Source organism: Salvelinus alpinus, chromosome 2, assembly GCF_045679555.1.
Source record: "Salvelinus alpinus chromosome 2, SLU_Salpinus.1, whole genome shotgun sequence".
Lineage (NCBI taxonomy): Eukaryota > Metazoa > Chordata > Actinopteri > Salmoniformes > Salmonidae > Salvelinus > Salvelinus alpinus.
This window is the reverse complement of record NC_092087.1, coordinates 112,223,570-112,242,573: the sequence shown is the minus strand read 5'-3', so window position 1 is coordinate 112,242,573 and position 19,004 is coordinate 112,223,570. Positions and strand designations below refer to the sequence as shown.

Genomic DNA, 19,004 nt, shown 5'->3' with positions numbered 1-19,004 from the left:
GATTCAGACACTGCCAGTGTACCAGGTGGACATTGGGTTTGATTCAGACACTGCCAGTGTACCAGGTGGACATTGGGTTTGATTCAGACACTGCCAGTGTACCAGGTGGACATTGGGTTTGATTCAGACACTGCCAGTGTACCAGGTGGACATTGGGTTTGATTCAGACCCTGCCAGGTGGACATTGGGTTTGATTCAGACCCTGTCAGTGTGCCAGGTGGACATTGGGTTTGATTCAGACCCTGCCAGTGTACCAGGTGGACATTGGGTTTGATTCAGACCCTGCCAGTGTGCCAGGTGGACATTGGGTTTGATTCAGACCCTGTCAGTGTACCAGGTGGACATTGGGTTTGATTCAGACCCTGCCAGCTTGGCCAGAGATGTAACTTATAACCACAGAAACACCACAGACCTTTCATGCATGACTAAAAACACCTAAGTATTAGATTTACTGCCCTGGTCTAGTATGTCACTGCATCAGACACCATTCACAATGCTGGCTGAGGTACGAGTAAAACATGACATATTATTTCCTAACCATTCAAAATGCTGGCTGAGGTACGAGTAAAACATGACATATTATTTCCTAACCATTCACAATGCTGGCTGAGGTACCAGTAAAACATGACATATTATTTCCTAACCATTCACAATGCTGGCTGAGGTACGAGTAAAACATGACATATTATTTCCTAACCATTCACAATGCTGGCTGAGGTACCAGTAAAACATGACATATTATTTCCTAACCATTCACAATGCTGGCTGAGGTACCAGTAAAACATGACATATTATTTCCTAACCATTCACAATGCTGCCTGAGGTATGAGTTAAACATGACATATTATTTCCTAACCATTCACAATGCTGGCTGAGGTACGAGTAAAACATGACATATTATTTACTAACCATTCACAATGCTGGCTGAGGTACGAGTAAAACATGACATATTATTTCCTAATTGTCAAAAAATCCCCACTCCTTAAATCAACTAGTCTCTCACTGTTTAACCAGAATAACATGAGTTGTGTCCTTCAAACTGTTAGACTGTTAGTCCATAATCATATTCAGCTATTTAGATGTCATGTATTGTCATGTTATGCTCACTATAAGAAATCCTGAATGTATTGAAATGCCTGGAGGGGATGTGTTAGTTCATAACCCATCATTTATACCTGTTAATTCATAACCCATCATTTATACCTGTTAATTCATAACCCATCATTTATACATGTTCATTCATAACCCATCATGTATACCTGTTAATTCATAACCCATCATTTATACCTGTTAATTCATAACCCATCATTTATACATGTTAGTTCATAACCCAAAATTTATACCTGTTAGTTCATAACCCATCATTTATACCTGTTAGTTCATAACCCATCATTTATACCTGTTAATTCATAACCCATCATTTATACCTGTTAGTTCATAACCCATCATTTATACCTGTTAGTGTCACGTTCCTGACCTGTTTTCTGTTAGTTTTGTATGTGTTAGTTGGTCAGGACGTGAGTTTGGGTGGGCAGTCTATGTTTTCTGTTTCTATGTTGGTTTAAAGGGTGACCTAATATGGCTCTCAATTAGAGGCAGGTGTTTTTCATTTCCTCTGATTGAAAGTCATATTAAGGTAGGTGTTTTCACACTGTTTGTTTGTGGGTGGTTGTCTTCCGTGTCTGTGTCTGTGTCTGTGTCTGTGCACCACACGGGACTGTTTTCGGTTTGTTCATTTTATGTAGTCTGTTCCTGTTCATTCGTTCTTCACGTTAGATTGTAAGTTCGTGTTCAGGTCTGTCTGCATCGTTTATTTGTTTTGTTAGTTTATTCAAGTATAGTTTGTTTTTCGTCGTTTTCTAATAAATCATTATGTATTCACAACCCGCTGCGCCTTGGTCGAATCACTACTCCTCCTCTTCGTATGAAGAGAGAGAGGAACACCGTTACAGAACCACCCACCAAATAACCAGAACCAAGCAGCGGTGTAACGGGAGGAAGGGACAACGCAAGAAGGAGGAATGGACATGGGAGGATGTTTTGGACGGTAAAGGTTGCTACACATGGGAGGAGATCCTGGCTGGAAGGGATCGCCTCCCATGGGAACAGCTGGAGGCACTGAGGAGAGCAGAGGCAACCGGAGAAGGGAACCGGCGTTATGAGGGGACGCGTCTTGCACGGAAGCCCGAAAAGCCCGTGAGTACTACCCAAAAATGTATTGGGGGGGGGGGTGGCTAAGAGATATTGGGCCAAGGGCAGGTAGGAGACCTGCGCCCACTTCTCAGGCTAACCGTGGAGAGCGGGAGTACGGGCAGACACCGTGTTACGCAGTAGAGTGCACGGTGTCTCCTGTACGTGTGCTTAGCCCGGTGCGGGTTATTCCACCTCCCCGCACTGGTAGGGCTAGATTGGGCATTGAGCCAGGTGTCATGAGGCCGGCTCAACGCGTCTGGTCTCCAGTGCGTCTCCTCGGGCCGGCATACATGGCACCTGCCTTACGCATGGTTTCCCCGGTTCGCCTACATAGCCCGGTGCGGGTTATTCCACCTCCCCGCACTGGTCGGGCGACCGGGAGCATTCAACCAGGTAAGGTTGGGCAGGCTCAATGCTCAAGAGAGCCAGTACGCCTGCACGTTCCGGTATTTCCGGCGCCTCCAGTTCCGGCACCACGTACCAGGCCTACAGTGCGTCTCAGCCGGCCAGAGTCTGCCGTCTGCCCAACGGCGCCTGAACTGTCCGTCTGCCAAGCGCCGCATGAACTGCCCGTCTGTATTGAGCCTTCAAAGCCGCCCGTCTGCCATGAGCCTACAGAGCCTTCCGCCAGACAGGAGCCGCTAGAGCCTTCCGCCAGACAGGAGCCGCTAGAGCCTTCCGCCAGACAGGAGCAGCCAAAGCCTTCCGCCAGACAGGATCAGCCAGAGCCATCCGTCTCCGCAGCGCCATCTGAGCCATCCGTCTCCCCAGCGCCATCTGAGCCATCCGTCTCCCCAGCGCCATCTGAGCCATCCGTCTCCCCAGCGCCATCTGAGCCATCCGTCTCCCCAGCGCCATCTGAGCCATCCGTCTGTCCCGAGCCATTAGAGCCGCCCGTCTGTCCCGAGCCGTCAGAGCCGATAGTCAGTCAGGAGCCGCTAGAGCCATTCGTCTGCCAGAGCCGCCAGTGAGCCATGAGCGTCCAGAGCCGTCAGCCTGCCATGAGCGTCCAGAGCCGTCAGCCTGCCATGAGCGTCCAGAGCCGTCAGCCTGCCATGAGCGTCCAGAGCCGTCAGCCTGCCATGAGCGTTTAGAGCCGTCAGTCAGCCATGAGCTGCCCCTCAGCCCGAAGCGGCTATTTATCCAGAACTGCCTCTCAGTCCAGAGCTGTCTCTCTGTCCGGAGCTGCCCTTCAGTCCGGAGTTGCCCCTCTATCCTGAGCTACCTCTCTATCCTGAGCTACCTCTCTATCCTGAGCTACCTCTCTATCTTGAGCTATCCCTCTGTCCTGAGCTATCCCTCTGTCCTGAGCTACCTTGTCCCGGAGCTGTCCTTTATCTTGGTGTTGCCCCTTAAATTAAGTGGGTGGAATAGGAGGGTGGTCAGTCGTAGGGGGAAACGGAAGCTGGGATTGACTATGGTGGGGTGGGGACCTCGCCCAGAGCCTGAGCCACCACCGTGGTCAGATGCCCACCCAGACCCTCCCCTAAACTTTGTGCTGGTGCGCCCGGAGTTCGCACCTTAAGGGGGGGGTTATGTCACGTTCCTGACCTGTTTTCTGTTAGTTTTGTATGTGTTAGTTGGTCAGGACGTGAGTTTGGGTGGGCAGTCTATGTTTTCTGTTTCTATGTTGGTTTAAAGGGTGACCTAATATGGCTCTCAATTAGAGGCAGGTGTTTTTCATTTCCTCTGATTGAGAGTCATATTAAGGTAGGTGTTTTGACACTGTTTGTTTGTGGGTGGTTGTCTTCCGTGTCTGTGTCTGTGTCTGTGCACCACACGGGACTGTTTTCGGTTTGTTCGTTTTATGTAGTCTGTTCCTGTTCATTCGTTCTTCACGTTAGATTGTAAGTTCGTGTTCAGGTCTGTCTGCATCGTTTATTTGTTTTGTTAGTTTATTCAAGTATAGTTTGTTTTTCGTCGTGTTCTAATAAATCATTATGTATTCACAACCCGCTGCGCCTTGGTCGAATCACTACTCCTCCTCTTCGTATGAAGAGAGAGAGGAACACCGTTACAGTTAGTTCATAACCCATCATTTATACCTGTTAATTCATAACCCATCATTTATACCTGTTAGTTCATAACCCATCATTTATACCTGTTAATTCATAACCCATCATTTATACCTGTTAGTTCATAACCCATCATTTTTACCTGTTAGTTCATAACCCATCATTTATACCTGTTAATTCATAACCCATCATTTATACCTGTTAATTCAGGGGCGGTTCAGGCAGGCTGGCACGCTCCCTGACCTTACTTGGCAGGAACTAATGGAGATCCATAATAAACCCCAGGAAGAGTAGCTGCTGCCTTGGCAGGAACTAATGGAGATCCATAATAAACCCCAGGAAGAGTAGCTGCTGCCTTGGCAGGAACTAATGGGGATCCATAATAAACCCCAGGAAGAGTAGCTGCTGCCTTGGCAGGAACTAATGGGGATCCATAATAAACCCCAGGAAGAGTAGCTGCTGCCTTGGCAGGAACTAATGGGGATCCATAATAAACCCCAGGAAGAGTAACTGCTGCCTTGGCAGGAACTAATGGGGATCCATAATAAACCCCAGGAAGAGTAGCTGCTGCCTTGGCAGGAACTAATGGGGATCCATAATAAATACAAATACTTGTATCAATATATTTGTCTCTCTTTTCTCTCGGATTCGAAAATGCTAATTAGCATCAAAATAGACGACATGCAAGACTACAAATCCCTGCAAGCTCCTGCATGTCATCTCTAGCCTACACCTTTCACAGAACAGTTCACAGAATTGTCCATTGAAATAAATATAGACAATTTAATCATTGCTACATAAAGGCCTGATTGGTGGAGTGCTGCAGAGATGGTTGTCCTTCTGGAAGGTTCTCCCATCTCCACAGAGGAACTCTGGAGCTCTGTCAGAGTGAACATCGGGTTCTCTTTTACCTCCCTGACCAAGGCCCTTCTCCCCCCATTTCTCAGTTTGGCCGGGCGACCATCTCTGGGAAGAGTCTTGGTGGTTCCAAACTTCTTCCATTTAAGAATGATGGAGGCCACTGTGTTCTTGGGGACCTTCAATGCTGCATACATTTTTTGGTACCTTTCCCCAGATCTGTGCCTCGACACAGTCCTGTCTCAGAGCTCTATGGACAATTCCTTTGACCTCATGGCTTGGTTTTTGCTCTGACATGCACTGTGAACTGTGGGACCTTATATAGACAGGTCTGTGCCTTTCCAAATCATCTCCAATCAATTGAATTTACCACAGGTGGACTCCAATCAAGTTGTAGAAACATCTCAAGGATGATCAATGGAATCAGGATGCATCTGAGCTCAATTTCGAGTCTCATAGTAAAGGGTCTGAATACTTAAATACATTTGCAAAAATGTGAAAAAAATGTTTTTGGTTTGTCATTATGGGGTATTGTGATGTCATTATGGGGTATTGTGTGTAGATTGATGAGGGGAAAAATATTCAATTTTAGAATAAGGCTGTAAAGTAACTGAATGTGGAAAAAGTGAAGGGGTGTGAATACTTAACGAATGCACTGTATACCTCTGGCAGAGTTTTCTACCATTGGCAGTTTTGTACACAGTCACATGATACGTGGTATAGAAATGTCCAATCATAGGAGAGTACATGGGAGGCACTATACTGTGTGTCTGCAGGTGTCTATCTGGTCAAAACCACTGATACAGGTGCCCCTCCACCCTCTGGTGGGATGGATCATGTCTACAGAGAAACCTAGATTCAAATACTTAGATTTGTGTGTATTGGGTATATGTTGTGAAATTGTTAGATATTACTTGTTAGATATTACTGCACTGTCGGAGCTAGAAACACAAGCATTTCACTACACCCTCAATAACATCTGCTAAACAGGTCTATGTGACCAATAAAATGTGATTTTGATTTTAAATAAACGTCCTATTTATCAAAGGTGCTTTTGGCTGGGGTCAAAATGACTCCAAAGGATTTGAATTTGTTAAAAGTCCATTTTGATACAGAAACACTAAACCATGATTTAGATTTAATAAGAACAAGTTGATTGACAAAGTCATGAAAAATTGGAGGAATTGAATAACCCACATTTGGGCTATGATCAAAGATATGCCTCTGGGGTCAAAATGATCCATGTCAGAAGTATGGTTCAATGCAAATATGTAGTGGGTGTAAAGTTTGTTTTAAACTCTCACTCATTAAACACGAATCAATCAACACATGCTTCTCTTTGAACGACTTTATATAATATTGAACTTTTATGAAATAAATGAAAAATAAACGTTTGGTTCCTCAACTGCGTTTCCCACTCCAATCAGCAGATGGCGATGTGCGTCTTTTAGGTTCAGGCGATGCTGCCAGTGTGACGTATAATCTAGTGGACGGGACGCTTCTTCAACAACAACAGCTAGTCAGACACCTCGGTAGCTTTCTAGCAAACACAGCTACAACATTCACGCTCTTTACACTGTTTTGGTGTATATTAGTCGCTGTGTATTAAACACATTTCTGTCGTATGTACTTGTTGGCCCATTTAATTATATGTTTACGTTGTTTGTCAGCTAGCTGGTTTGCTAAGTTAGCTTAGAACTAGCCTGGTCAGCCACCTTTCTAGACAAAATAGTCGTTGTATTGTTGCACCTGTGTTTTAAAAATACGTATGTCTTATAGCTAGCTAGTTTGCCCATTTAATTTCATATATACGTTGTTAGGTAGCTGGCTTGATAAATTAGCCTATCACTAGGCTAACGAACGCTAGCTAGTTAGCTAACATCCCCGACCATGAGTTCACTAAGCTACTCTCCTCCTGCTACAGAAGAGGACGTCTGCTGGACGGAGAAAGAAGTTCTCGTGAAAGAGGAGGAGGAAGAGGAGGCTGTTACAATACAAAAACAAGTAGAGGGTGAGGCTGTTACCGTGAAAGAAGAAGAGAAAGACGTTTCAGTGAAAGAAGAGGAAGACGCGTTCAGAGTGAAAGAGGAGGAGGATGTTACAGTGAAAGAAGAGGAGGAAGAGAAAGAGGAGATGCAGTTTTTGGAGTGAAGGAGGGAGAGATAACTGTCACATTGAAAGAGGAGAAGAAGGAAGAACAAGAACAGGAGGAGGAGACAGGCGATCTGATTAAGACCAGTAAGTACTGTCTTAAAAACAGCCACACAAACTATTGTTGAACTGATGCGTGGTTTTAAAGCATCGTTCTACTGAATGTTGATGCTTGAATATGTTATTATTTAATGTAGGAATTGATAACTACACTGTAAGATGTGTATACCACCAAAGAGCGGGTCACCAACAAAACCTTAACAATGGATTTACATGCAAAATCACATCTTTAATGTCTCACAGAATGGACTTGCTCTTATCATGACTCAAATTACATTGTATTACACTGGAGAGTGATTCCATGCCAACGTGGCCGGGAAATATTTTTCGTATCTCAGGATATAATGTTTTGGCAATTCTCTCATAGAAACCTCATTGGAGGAAGTATGTTCGATATGTTTTTTTTAACATTTGTAACAAACCATGTTTGAGAAAACCATGATAAAAGTGGCCATTTTAGGACCTTTTTAGACCTATACATGCCTCCTGTCAGACCCCATGACCTCTGACCCCTACATGATACAGACAACATCTAGTCATTATACTGTCAGACCCCATGACCTCTGACCCCTACATGATACAGACAACATCTAGTCATTATACTGTCAGACCCCATGACCTCTGAACCCTACATGATACAGACAACATCTAGTCATTATACTGTCAGACCCCATGACCTCTGAACCCTACATGATACAGACAACATCTTGGTGTCATTATGTTCCTTATAGTGTGCTCTAACATATAGAGTCTAGATTATCTTGGAGTCATTATACTCCTTATAGTGTGCTCTAACATATAGAGTCTAGATTATCTTGGAGTCATTATACTCCTTATATTGTGCTCTAACATATAGAGTCTAGATTATCTTGGAGTCATTATACTCCTTATAGTGTGCTCTAATATATAGAGTCTAGATTCTGAGATCTATTTTTATATATACATTTTTGACAATCTCAAAAGTAGCCTTTCTGATCCAGCTCATTTTTATACATATATGATTTGTAACGATATAGCATCCTCTTCAAACAATTCACATGGATTCTTGGTACTTTTTAATGATATGACCCGTTTTATAAATTGAAATGGAAAACTTGTATTTTTTGACATCTTTTACTGAGGTCTCAGTTTAATACGTTCTGGATGTTGCCTAGCCCTGTTGTAAATATAGAGGATGTAGCCTAGCCCTGTTGTAGATATAGAGGATGTAGCCTAGCCCTGTTGTAGATATAGAGGATGTAGCCTAGCCCTGTTGTAGATATAGAGGATGTAGCCCTGTTGTAGATATAGAGGATGTAGCCTAGCCCTGTTGTAGATATAGAGGATGTAGCCTAGCCCTGTTGTAGATATAGAGGATGTAGCCCTGTTGTAGATATAGAGGATGTAGCCTAGCCCTGTTGTAGATATAGAGGATGTAGCCTAGCCCTGTTGTAGATATAGAGGATGTAGCCCTGTTGTAGATATAGAGGATGTAGCCCTGTTGTAGATATAGAGGATGTAGCCTAGCCCTGTTGTAGATATAGAGGATGTAGCCTAGCCCTGTTGTAGATATAGAGGATGTAGCCTAGCCCTGTTGTAGATATAGAGGATGTAGCCCTGTTGTAAATATAGAGGATGTAGCCTAGCCCTGTTGTAGATATAGAGGATGTAGCCTAGCCCTGTTGTAGATATAGAGGATGTAGCCTAGCCCTGTTGTAGATATAGAGGATGTAGCCTAGCCCTGTTGTAGATATAGAGGATGTAGCCCAGCCCTGTTGTAGATATAGAGGATGTAGCCCTGTTGTAGATATAGAGGATGTAGCCCTGTTGTAGATATAGAGGATGTAGCCTAGCCCTGTTGTAGATATAGAGGATGTAGCCTAGCCCTGTTGTAGATATAGAGGATGTAGCCTAGCCCTGTTGTAGATATAGAGGATGTAGCCTAGCCCTGTTGTAGATATAGAGGATGTAGCCCTGTTGTAGATATAGAGGATGTAGCCCTGTTGTAGATATAGAAGATGTAGCCTAGCCCTGTTGTAGATATAGAGGATGTAGCCTAGCCCTGTTGTAGATATAGAGGATGTAGCCTAGCCCTGTTGTAGATATAGAGGATGTAGCCTAGCTCTGTTGTAGATATAGAATATGTAGCCTAGCCCTGTTGTAGATATAGAGGATGTAGCCCTGTTGTATATATAGAGGATGTAGCCTAGCCCTGTTGTAGATATAGAGGATGTAGCCCTGTTGTAGATATAGAGGATGTAGCCTAGCCCTGTTGTAGATATAGAGGATGTAGCCCTGTTGTAGATATAGAGGATGTAGCCTAGCCCTGTTGTAGATATAGAGGATGTAGCCCTGTTGTAAATATAGAGGATGTAGCCCTGTTGTAGATATAGAGGATGTAGCCTAGCCCTGTTGTAGATATAGAGGATGTAGCCCTGTTGTAGATATAGAGGATGTAGCCTAGCCCTGTTGTAGATATAGAGGATGTAGCCCTGTTGTAAATATAGAGGATGTAGCCTAGCCCTGTGTCCATGTCTTGAATGGCAAAACATTCAGGAGATGTGGGGGCGGCAGGTAGCCTAGTGGTTAGAGCATTGGACTAGTAACCAAAAGATTGCAAGATCGAAATCCTCGAGCTGACAAGGTGAAAATCTGTCGTTCTGCGCCTGAACAAGGCAGTTAACCCACTGTTCCCCGGGTAGGCCTTCATTAAAAATAAGAATTTGTTCTGACTTGCCTAGTTAAATAAAGGTTACATTTATTTATTTTAAATGTTCAAAGTTGACCCGTTTTCTATTCCCCACCAGACCATGAGACATCCATGTTTTAATCACTGGAATAGAGAAACGGTTGAGTTTGATATCATTGAAAAACATAAAGGGTTGTTAAACTGTTTTATAACCCCCCCCCCCCCCCCAATTCTTTTTATTTTTAATTATTACATTTTTAACCTTTTACCATCAATTATCTAAAAACATGCAAACTCCTTGTTTGCACATGTTGTAGTTTAGACCCTACTTTACATCATCTGAGGTTTTGGGTCTCGCCTGCCATGTTGTAGTTTAGACCCTACTTTACATCATCTGAGGTTTTGGGGTCTCGCCTGCCATGTTGTAGTTTAGACCCTACTTTACATCATCTGAGGTTTTGGGTCTCGCCTGCCATGTTGTAGTTTAGACCCTACTTTACATCATCTGAGGTTTTGGGTCTCGCCTGCCATGTTGTAGTTTAGACCCTACTTTACATCATCTGAGGTTTTGGGGTCTCGCCTGCCATGTTGTAGTTTAGACCCTACTTTACATCATCTGAGGTTTTGGGTCTCGCCTGCCATGTTGTAGTTTAGACCCTACTTTACATCATCTGAGGTTTTGGGTCTCGCCTGCCATGTTGTAGTTTAGACCCTACTTTACATCATCTGAGGTTTTGGGGTCTCGCCTGCCATGTTGTAGTTTAGACCCTACTTTACATCATCTGAGGTTTTGGGTCTCGCCTGCCATGTTGTAGTTTAGACCCTACTTTACATCATCTGAGGTTTTGGGGTCTTGCCTGCCATGTTGTAGTTTAGACCCTACTTTACATCATCTGAGGTTTTGGGTCTCGCCTGCCATGTTGTAGTTTAGACCCTACTTTACATCATCTGAGGTTTTGGGTCTCGCCTGCCATGTTGTAGTTTAGACCCTACTTTACATCATCTGAGGTTTTGGGTCTCGCCTGCCATGTTGTAGTTTAGACCCTACTTTACATCACCTGAGGTTTTGGGGTCTCGCCTGCCATGTTGTAGTTTAGACCCTACTTTACATCATCTGAGGTTTTGGGGTCTCGCCTGCCATGTTGTAGTTTAGACCCTACTTTACATCATCTGAGGTTTTGGGTCTCGCCTGCCATGTTGTAGTTTAGACCCTACTTTACATCATCTGAGGTTTTGGGTCTCGCCTGCCATGTTGTAGTTTAGACCCTACTTTACATCACCTGAGGTTTTGGGGTCTCGCCTGCCATGTTGTAGTTTAGACCCTACTTTACATCATCTGAGGTTTTGGGGTCTCGCCTGCCATGTTGTAGTTTAGACCCTACTTTACATCACCTGAGGTTTTGGGGTCTCGCCTGCCATGTTGTAGTTTAGACCCTACTTTACATCATCTGAGGTTTTGGGTCTTGCCTGCCATGTTGTAGTTTAGACCCTACTTTACATCATCTGAGGTTTTGGGTCTTGCCTGCCATGTTGTAGTTTAGACCCTACTTTACATCATCTGAGGTTTTGGGTCTTGCCTGCCATGTTGTAGTTTAGACCCTACTTTACATCATCTGAGGTTTTGGGTCTCGCCTGCCATGTTGTAGTTTAGACCCTACTTTACATCATCTGAGGTTTTGGGTCTCGCCTGCCATGTTGTAGTTTAGACCCTACTTTACATCATCTGAGGTTTTGGGTCTCGTCTGCCATGTTGTAGTTTAGACCCTACTTTACATCATCTGAGGTTTTGGGTCTTGCCTGCCATGTTGTAGTTTAGACCCTACTTTACATCATCTGAGGTTTTTGAGTCTCGCCTGCCATCGGTTGTAGTTTAGACCCTACTTTACATCATCTGAGGTTTTTGAGTCTCGCCTGTCATGTTGTAGTTTAGACCCTACTTTACATCATCTGAGGTTTTGGGTCTCGCCTGCCATCGGTTGTAGTTTAGACCCTACTTTACATCATCTGAGGTTTTGGGTCTCGCCTGCCATCGGTTGTAGTTTAGACCCTACTTTACATCATCTGAGGTTTTGGGTCTCGCCTGCCATCGGTTGTAGTTTAGACCCTACTTTACATCATCTGAGGTTTTGGGTCTCGCCTGCCATGTTGTAGTTTAGACCCTACTTTACATCATCTGAGGTTTTGGGTCTCGCCTGCCATGTTGTAGTTTAGACCCTACTTTACATCATCTGAGGTTTTGGGGTCTCGCCTGCCATGTTGTAGTTTAGACCCTACTTTACATCATCTGAGGTTTTGGGGTCTCGCCTGCCATGTTGTAGTTTAGACCCTACTTTACATCATCTGAGGTTTTGGGTCTCGCCTGCCATGTTGTAGTTTAGACCCTACTTTACATCATCTGAGGTTTTGGGTCTCGCCTGCCATGTTGTAGTTTAGACCCTACTTTACATCATCTGAGGTTTTTGGGTCTCGCCTGCCATGTTGTAGTTTAGACCCTACTTTACATCATCTGAGGTTTTGGGTCTCGCCTGCCATGTTGTAGTTTAGACCCTACTTTACATCATCTGAGGTTTTGGGTCTCGCCTGTCATGTTGTAGTTTAGACCCTACTTTACATCATCTGAGGTTTTGGGTCTCGCCTGCCATGTTGTAGTTTAGACCCTACTTTACATCATCTGAGGTTTTGGGTCTCGCCTGCCATGTTGTAGTTTAGACCCTACTTTACATCATCTGAGGTTTTGGGTCTCGCCTGCCATGTTGTAGTTTAGACCCTACTTTACATCATCTGAGGTTTTGGGTCTCGCCTGCCATGTTGTAGTTTAGACCCTACTTTACATCATCTGAGGTTTTGGGTCTCGCCTGCCATGTTGTAGTTTAGACCCTACTTTACATCATCTGAGGTTTGGGGTCTCGCCTGCCATGTTGTAGTTTAGACCCTACTTTACATCATCTGAGGTTTTGGGTCTCGCCTGCCATCGGTTGTTTAGACCCTACTTTACATCATCTGAGGTTTTGGGTCTCGCCTGCCATCGGTTGTTTAGACCCTACTTTACATCATCTGAGGGTTTGGGTCTCGCCTGCCATCGGTTGTTTAGACCCTACTTTACATCATCTGAGGGTTTGGGTCTCGCCTGCCATGTTGTAGTTTAGACCCTACTTTACATCATCTGAGGTTTTGGGGTCTCGCCTGCCATGTTGTAGTTTAGACCCTACTTTACATCATCTGAGGTTTTGGGGTCTCGCCTGCCATGTTGTAGTTTAGACCCTACTTTACATCATCTGAGGTTTTGGGTCTCGCCTGCCATGTTGTAGTTTAGACCCTACTTTACATCATCTGAGGGTTTGGGTCTCGCCTGCCATGTTGTAGTTTAGACCCTACTTTACATCATCTGAGGTTTTGGGGTCTCGCCTGCCATGTTGTAGTTTAGACCCTACTTTACATCATCTGAGGTTTTGGGTCTCGCCTGCCATGTTGTAGTTTAGACCCTACTTTACATCATCTGAGGTTTTGGGTCTCGCCTGCCATGTTGTAGTTTAGACCCTACTTTACATCATCTGAGCTTTTGGGTCTCGCCTGCCATGTTGTAGTTTAGACCCTACTTTACATCATCTGAGGTTTTGGGTCTCGCCTGCCATGTTGTAGTTTAGACCCTACTTTACATCATCTGAGGTTTTGGGTCTCGCCTGCCATGTTGTAGTTTAAACCCTACTTTACATCATCTGAGGTTTTGGGTCTCGCCTGCCATGTTGTAGTTTAGACCCTACTTTACATCATCTGAGGTTTTGGGTCTCGCCTGCCATGTTGTAGTTTAGACCCTACTTTACATCATCTGAGGTTTTGGGTCTCGCCTGCCATGTTGTAGTTTAGACCCTACTTTACATCATCTGAGGTTTTGGGGTCTCGCCTGCCATGTTGTAGTTTAGACCCTACTTTACATCATCTGAGGTTTTGGGGTCTCGCCTGCCATGTTGTAGTTTAGACCCTACTTTACATCATCTGAGGTTTTGGGGTCTCGCCTGCCATGTTGTAGTTTAGACCCTACTTTACATCATCTGAGGTTTTTGGGTCTCGCCTGCCATGTTGTAGTTTAGACCCTACTTTACATCATCTGAGGTTTTGGGTCTCGCCTGCCATGTTGTAGTTTAGACCCTACTTTACATCATCTGAGGTTTTGGGTCTCGCCTGCCATGTTGTAGTTTAGACCCTACTTTACATCATCTGAGGTTTTGGGTCTCGCCTGCCATGTTGTAGTTTAGACCCTACTTTACATCATCTGAGGTTTTGGGGTCTCGCCTGCCATCGGTTGTAGTTTAGACCCTACTTTACATCATCTGAGGTTTTGGGGTCTCGCCTGCCATGTTGTAGTTTAGACCCTACTTTACATCATCTGAGGTTTTGGGTCTCGCCTGCCATGTTGTTGTTTAGACCCTACTTTACATCATCTGAGGTTTTGGGTCTCGCCTGCCATGTTGTAGTTTAGACCCTACTTTACATCATCTGAGGTTTTGGGGTCTCGCCTGCCATGTTGTAGTTTAGACCCTACTTTACATCATCTGAGGTTTTGGGTCTCGCCTGCCATGTTGTAGTTTAGACCCTACTTTACATCATCTGAGGTTTTGGGTCTCGCCTGCCATGTTGTAGTTTAGACCCTACTTTACATCATCTGAGGTTTTGGGTCTCGTCTGCCATGTTGTAGTTTAGACCCTACTTTACATCATCTGAGGTTTTGGGTCTTGCCTGCCATGTTGTAGTTTAGACCCTACTTTACATCATCTGAGGTTTTTGAGTCTCGCCTGCCATCGGTTGTAGTTTAGACCCTACTTTACATCATCTGAGGTTTTTGAGTCTCGCCTGTCATGTTGTAGTTTAGACCCTACTTTACATCATCTGAGGTTTTGGGTCTCGCCTGCCATCGGTTGTAGTTTAGACCCTACTTTACATCATCTGAGGTTTTGGGTCTCGCCTGCCATCGGTTGTAGTTTAGACCCTACTTTACATCATCTGAGGTTTTGGGTCTCGCCTGCCATCGGTTGTAGTTTAGACCCTACTTTACATCATCTGAGGTTTTGGGTCTCGCCTGCCATGTTGTAGTTTAGACCCTACTTTACATCATCTGAGGTTTTGGGTCTCGCCTGCCATGTTGTAGTTTAGACCCTACTTTACATCATCTGAGGTTTTGGGGTCTCGCCTGCCATGTTGTAGTTTAGACCCTACTTTACATCATCTGAGGTTTTGGGGTCTCGCCTGCCATGTTGTAGTTTAGACCCTACTTTACATCATCTGAGGTTTTGGGTCTCGCCTGCCATGTTGTAGTTTAGACCCTACTTTACATCATCTGAGGTTTTGGGTCTCGCCTGCCATGTTGTAGTTTAGACCCTACTTTACATCATCTGAGGTTTTTGGGTCTCGCCTGCCATGTTGTAGTTTAGACCCTACTTTACATCATCTGAGGTTTTGGGTCTCGCCTGCCATGTTGTAGTTTAGACCCTACTTTACATCATCTGAGGTTTTGGGTCTCGCCTGTCATGTTGTAGTTTAGACCCTACTTTACATCATCTGAGGTTTTGGGTCTCGCCTGCCATGTTGTAGTTTAGACCCTACTTTACATCATCTGAGGTTTTGGGTCTCGCCTGCCATGTTGTAGTTTAGACCCTACTTTACATCATCTGAGGTTTTGGGTCTCGCCTGCCATGTTGTAGTTTAGACCCTACTTTACATCATCTGAGGTTTTGGGTCTCGCCTGCCATGTTGTAGTTTAGACCCTACTTTACATCATCTGAGGTTTTGGGTCTCGCCTGCCATGTTGTAGTTTAGACCCTACTTTACATCATCTGAGGTTTTGGGTCTCGCCTGCCATCGGTTGTTTAGACCCTACTTTACATCATCTGAGGGTTTGGGTCTCGCCTGCCATCGGTTGTTTAGACCCTACTTTACATCATCTGAGGTTTTGGGTCTCGCCTGCCATGTTGTAGTTTAGACCCTACTTTACATCATCTGAGGTTTTGGGTCTCGCCTGCCATCGGTTGTTTAGACCCTACTTTACATCATCTGAGGGTTTGGGTCTCGCCTGCCATCGGTTGTTTAGACCCTACTTTACATCATCTGAGGTTTTGGGTCTCGCCTACCATGTTGTAGTTTAGACCCTACTTTACATCATCTGAGGTTTTGGGGTCTCGCCTGCCATGTTGTAGTTTAGACCCTACTTTACATCATCTGAGGTTTTGGGGTCTCGCCTGCCATGTTGTAGTTTAGACCCTACTTTACATCATCTGAGGTTTTGGGTCTCGCCTGCCATGTTGTAGTTTAGACCCTACTTTACATCATCTGAGGGTTTGGGTCTCGCCTGCCATGTTGTAGTTTAGACCCTACTTTACATCATCTGAGGTTTTGGGGTCTCGCCTGCCATGTTGTAGTTTAGACCCTACTTTACATCATCTGAGCTTTTGGGTCTCGCCTGCCATGTTGTAGTTTAGACCCTACTTTACATCATCTGAGGTTTTGGGTCTCGCCTGCCATGTTGTAGTTTAGACCCTACTTTACATCATCTGAGGTTTTGGGTCTCGCCTGCCATGTTGTAGTTTAAACCCTACTTTACATCATCTGAGGTTTTGGGTCTCGCCTGCCATGTTGTAGTTTAGACCCTACTTTACATCATCTGAGGTTTTGGGTCTCGCCTGCCATGTTGTAGTTTAGACCCTACTTTACATCATCTGAGGTTTTGGGTCTCGCCTGCCATGTTGTAGTTTAGACCCTACTTTACATCATCTGAGGTTTTGGGGTCTCGCCTGCCATGTTGTAGTTTAGACCCTACTTTACATCATCTGAGGTTTTGGGGTCTCGCCTGCCATGTTGTAGTTTAGACCCTACTTTACATCATCTGAGGTTTTGGGGTCTCGCCTGCCATGTTGTAGTTTAGACCCTACTTTACATCATCTGAGGTTTTTGGGTCTCGCCTGCCATGTTGTAGTTTAGACCCTACTTTACATCATCTGAGGTTTTGGGTCTCGCCTGCCATGTTGTAGTTTAGACCCTACTTTACATCATCTGAGGTTTTGGGTCTCGCCTGCCATGTTGTAGTTTAGACCCTACTTTACATCATCTGAGGTTTTGGGTCTCGCCTGCCATGTTGTAGTTTAGACCCTACTTTACATCATCTGAGGTTTTGGGTCTCGCCTGCCATGTTGTTGTTTAGACCCTACTTTACATCATCTGAGGTTTTGGGTCTCGCCTGCCATGTTGTAGTTTAGACCCTACTTTACATCATCTGAGGTTTTGGGGTCTCGCCTGCCATGTTGTAGTTTAGACCCTACTTTACATCATCTGAGGTTTTGGGTCTCGCCTGCCATGTTGTAGTTTAGACCCTACTTTACATCATCTGAGGTTTTGGGTCTCGCCTGCCATGTTGTAGTTTAGACCCTACTTTACATCATCTGAGGTTTTGGGGTCTCGCCTGCCATGTTGTAGTTTAGACCCTACTTTACATCATCTGAGGTTTTGGGGTCTCGCCTGCCATGTTGTAGTTTAGACCCTACTTTACATCATCTGAGGTTTTGGGGTCTCGCCTGCCATGTTGTATTTTAGACCCTACTTTACATCATCTGAGGTTTTGGGTCTCGCCTGCCATCGGTTGTTTAGACCCTACTTTACATCATCTGAGGTTTTGGGTCTCGCCTGCCATGTTGTAGTTTAGACCCTACTTTACATCATCTGAGGTTTTGGGTCTCGCCTGCCATGTTGTAGTTTAGACCCTACTTTACATCATCTGAGGTTTTGGGGTCTCGCCTGCCATGTTGTAGTTTAGACCCTACTTTACATCATCTGAGGTTTGGGGTCTCGCCTGCCATGTTGTAGTTTAGACCCTACTTTACATCACCTGAGGTTTTGGGTCTCGCCTGCCATCGGTTGTAGTTTAGACCCTACTTTACATCATCTGAGGTTTTGGGGTCTCGCCTGCCATCGGTTGTAGTTTAGACCCTACTTTACATCATCTGAGGTTTTTGGGTCTCGCCTGCCATGTTGTAGTTTAGACCCTACTTTACATCATCTGAGGTTTTGGGTCTCGCCTGCCATGTTGTAGTTTAGACCCTACTTTACATCATCTGAGGTTTTGGGGTCTCGCCTGCCATCGGTTGTAGTTTAGACCCTACTTTACATCATCTGAGGTTTTTGGGTCTCGCCTGCCATGTTGTAGTTTAGACCCTACTTTACATCATCTGAGGTTTTGGGTCTCGCCTGCCATGTTGTAGTTTAGACCCTACTTTACATCATCTGAGGTTTTGGGGTCTCGCCTGCCATGTTGTAGTTTAGACCCTACTTTACATCATCTTTGGTTTTGGGGTCTCGCCTGCCATGTTGTAGTTTAGACCCTACTTTACATCATCTGAGGTTTTGGGTCTCGCCTGCCATGTTGTAGTTTAGACCCTACTTTACATCATCTGAGGTTTTGGGTCTCGCCTGCCATGTTGTTGTTTAGACCCTACTTTACATCATCTGAGGTTTTGGGTCTCGCCTGCCATGTTGTAGTTTAGACCCTACTTTACATCATCTGAGGTTTTGGGGTCTCGCCTGCCATGTTGTAGTTTAGACCCTACTTTACATCATCTGAGGTTTTGGGTCTCGCCTGCCATGTTGTAGTTTAGACCCTACTTTACATCATCTGAGGTTTTGGGTCTCGCCTGCCATGTTGTAGTTTAGACCCTACTTTACATCATCTGAGGTTTTGGGGTCTCGCCTGCCATGTTGTAGTTTAGACCCTACTTTACATCATCTGAGGTTTTGGGGTCTCGCCTGCCATGTTGTAGTTTAGACCCTACTTTACATCATCTGAGGTTTTGGGTCTCGCCTGCCATCGGTTGTTTAGACCCTACTTTCCATCATCTGAGGTTTTGGGTCTCGCCTGCCATGTTGTAGTTTAGACCCTACTTTACATCATCTGAGGTTTTGGGTCTCGCCTGCCATGTTGTAGTTTAGACCCTACTTTACATCATCTGAGGTTTTGGGGTCTCGCCTGCCATGTTGTAGTTTAGACCCTACTTTACATCATCTGAGGTTTGGGGTCTCGC

At 44.8% G+C, this 19,004-nt stretch overlaps 4 protein-coding genes across 5 annotated transcripts in view; all 4 read right to left on the bottom strand.

Annotated features, from left to right (window-relative positions):
• The window catches only part of LOC139549743 (gastrula zinc finger protein XlCGF17.1-like), a 627,316-nt gene that overhangs the window by 272,138 nt on the left and 336,174 nt on the right, over positions 1-19,004 (bottom strand). The gene's annotated exons all lie outside the window — the stretch shown is intronic.
• LOC139548119 (zinc finger protein ZFP2-like) overlaps positions 1-19,004 on the bottom strand; it is a 408,144-nt gene that overhangs the window by 183,830 nt on the left and 205,310 nt on the right. The window lies entirely within an intron of this gene.
• Positions 1-19,004, bottom strand: part of LOC139548854 (zinc finger protein 180-like) — a 300,106-nt gene that overhangs the window by 172,898 nt on the left and 108,204 nt on the right. The window lies entirely within an intron of this gene.
• The window catches only part of LOC139550153 (chemotaxis regulatory protein ChePep-like), a 214,713-nt gene that overhangs the window by 106,539 nt on the left and 89,170 nt on the right, over positions 1-19,004 (bottom strand). The gene's annotated exons all lie outside the window — the stretch shown is intronic.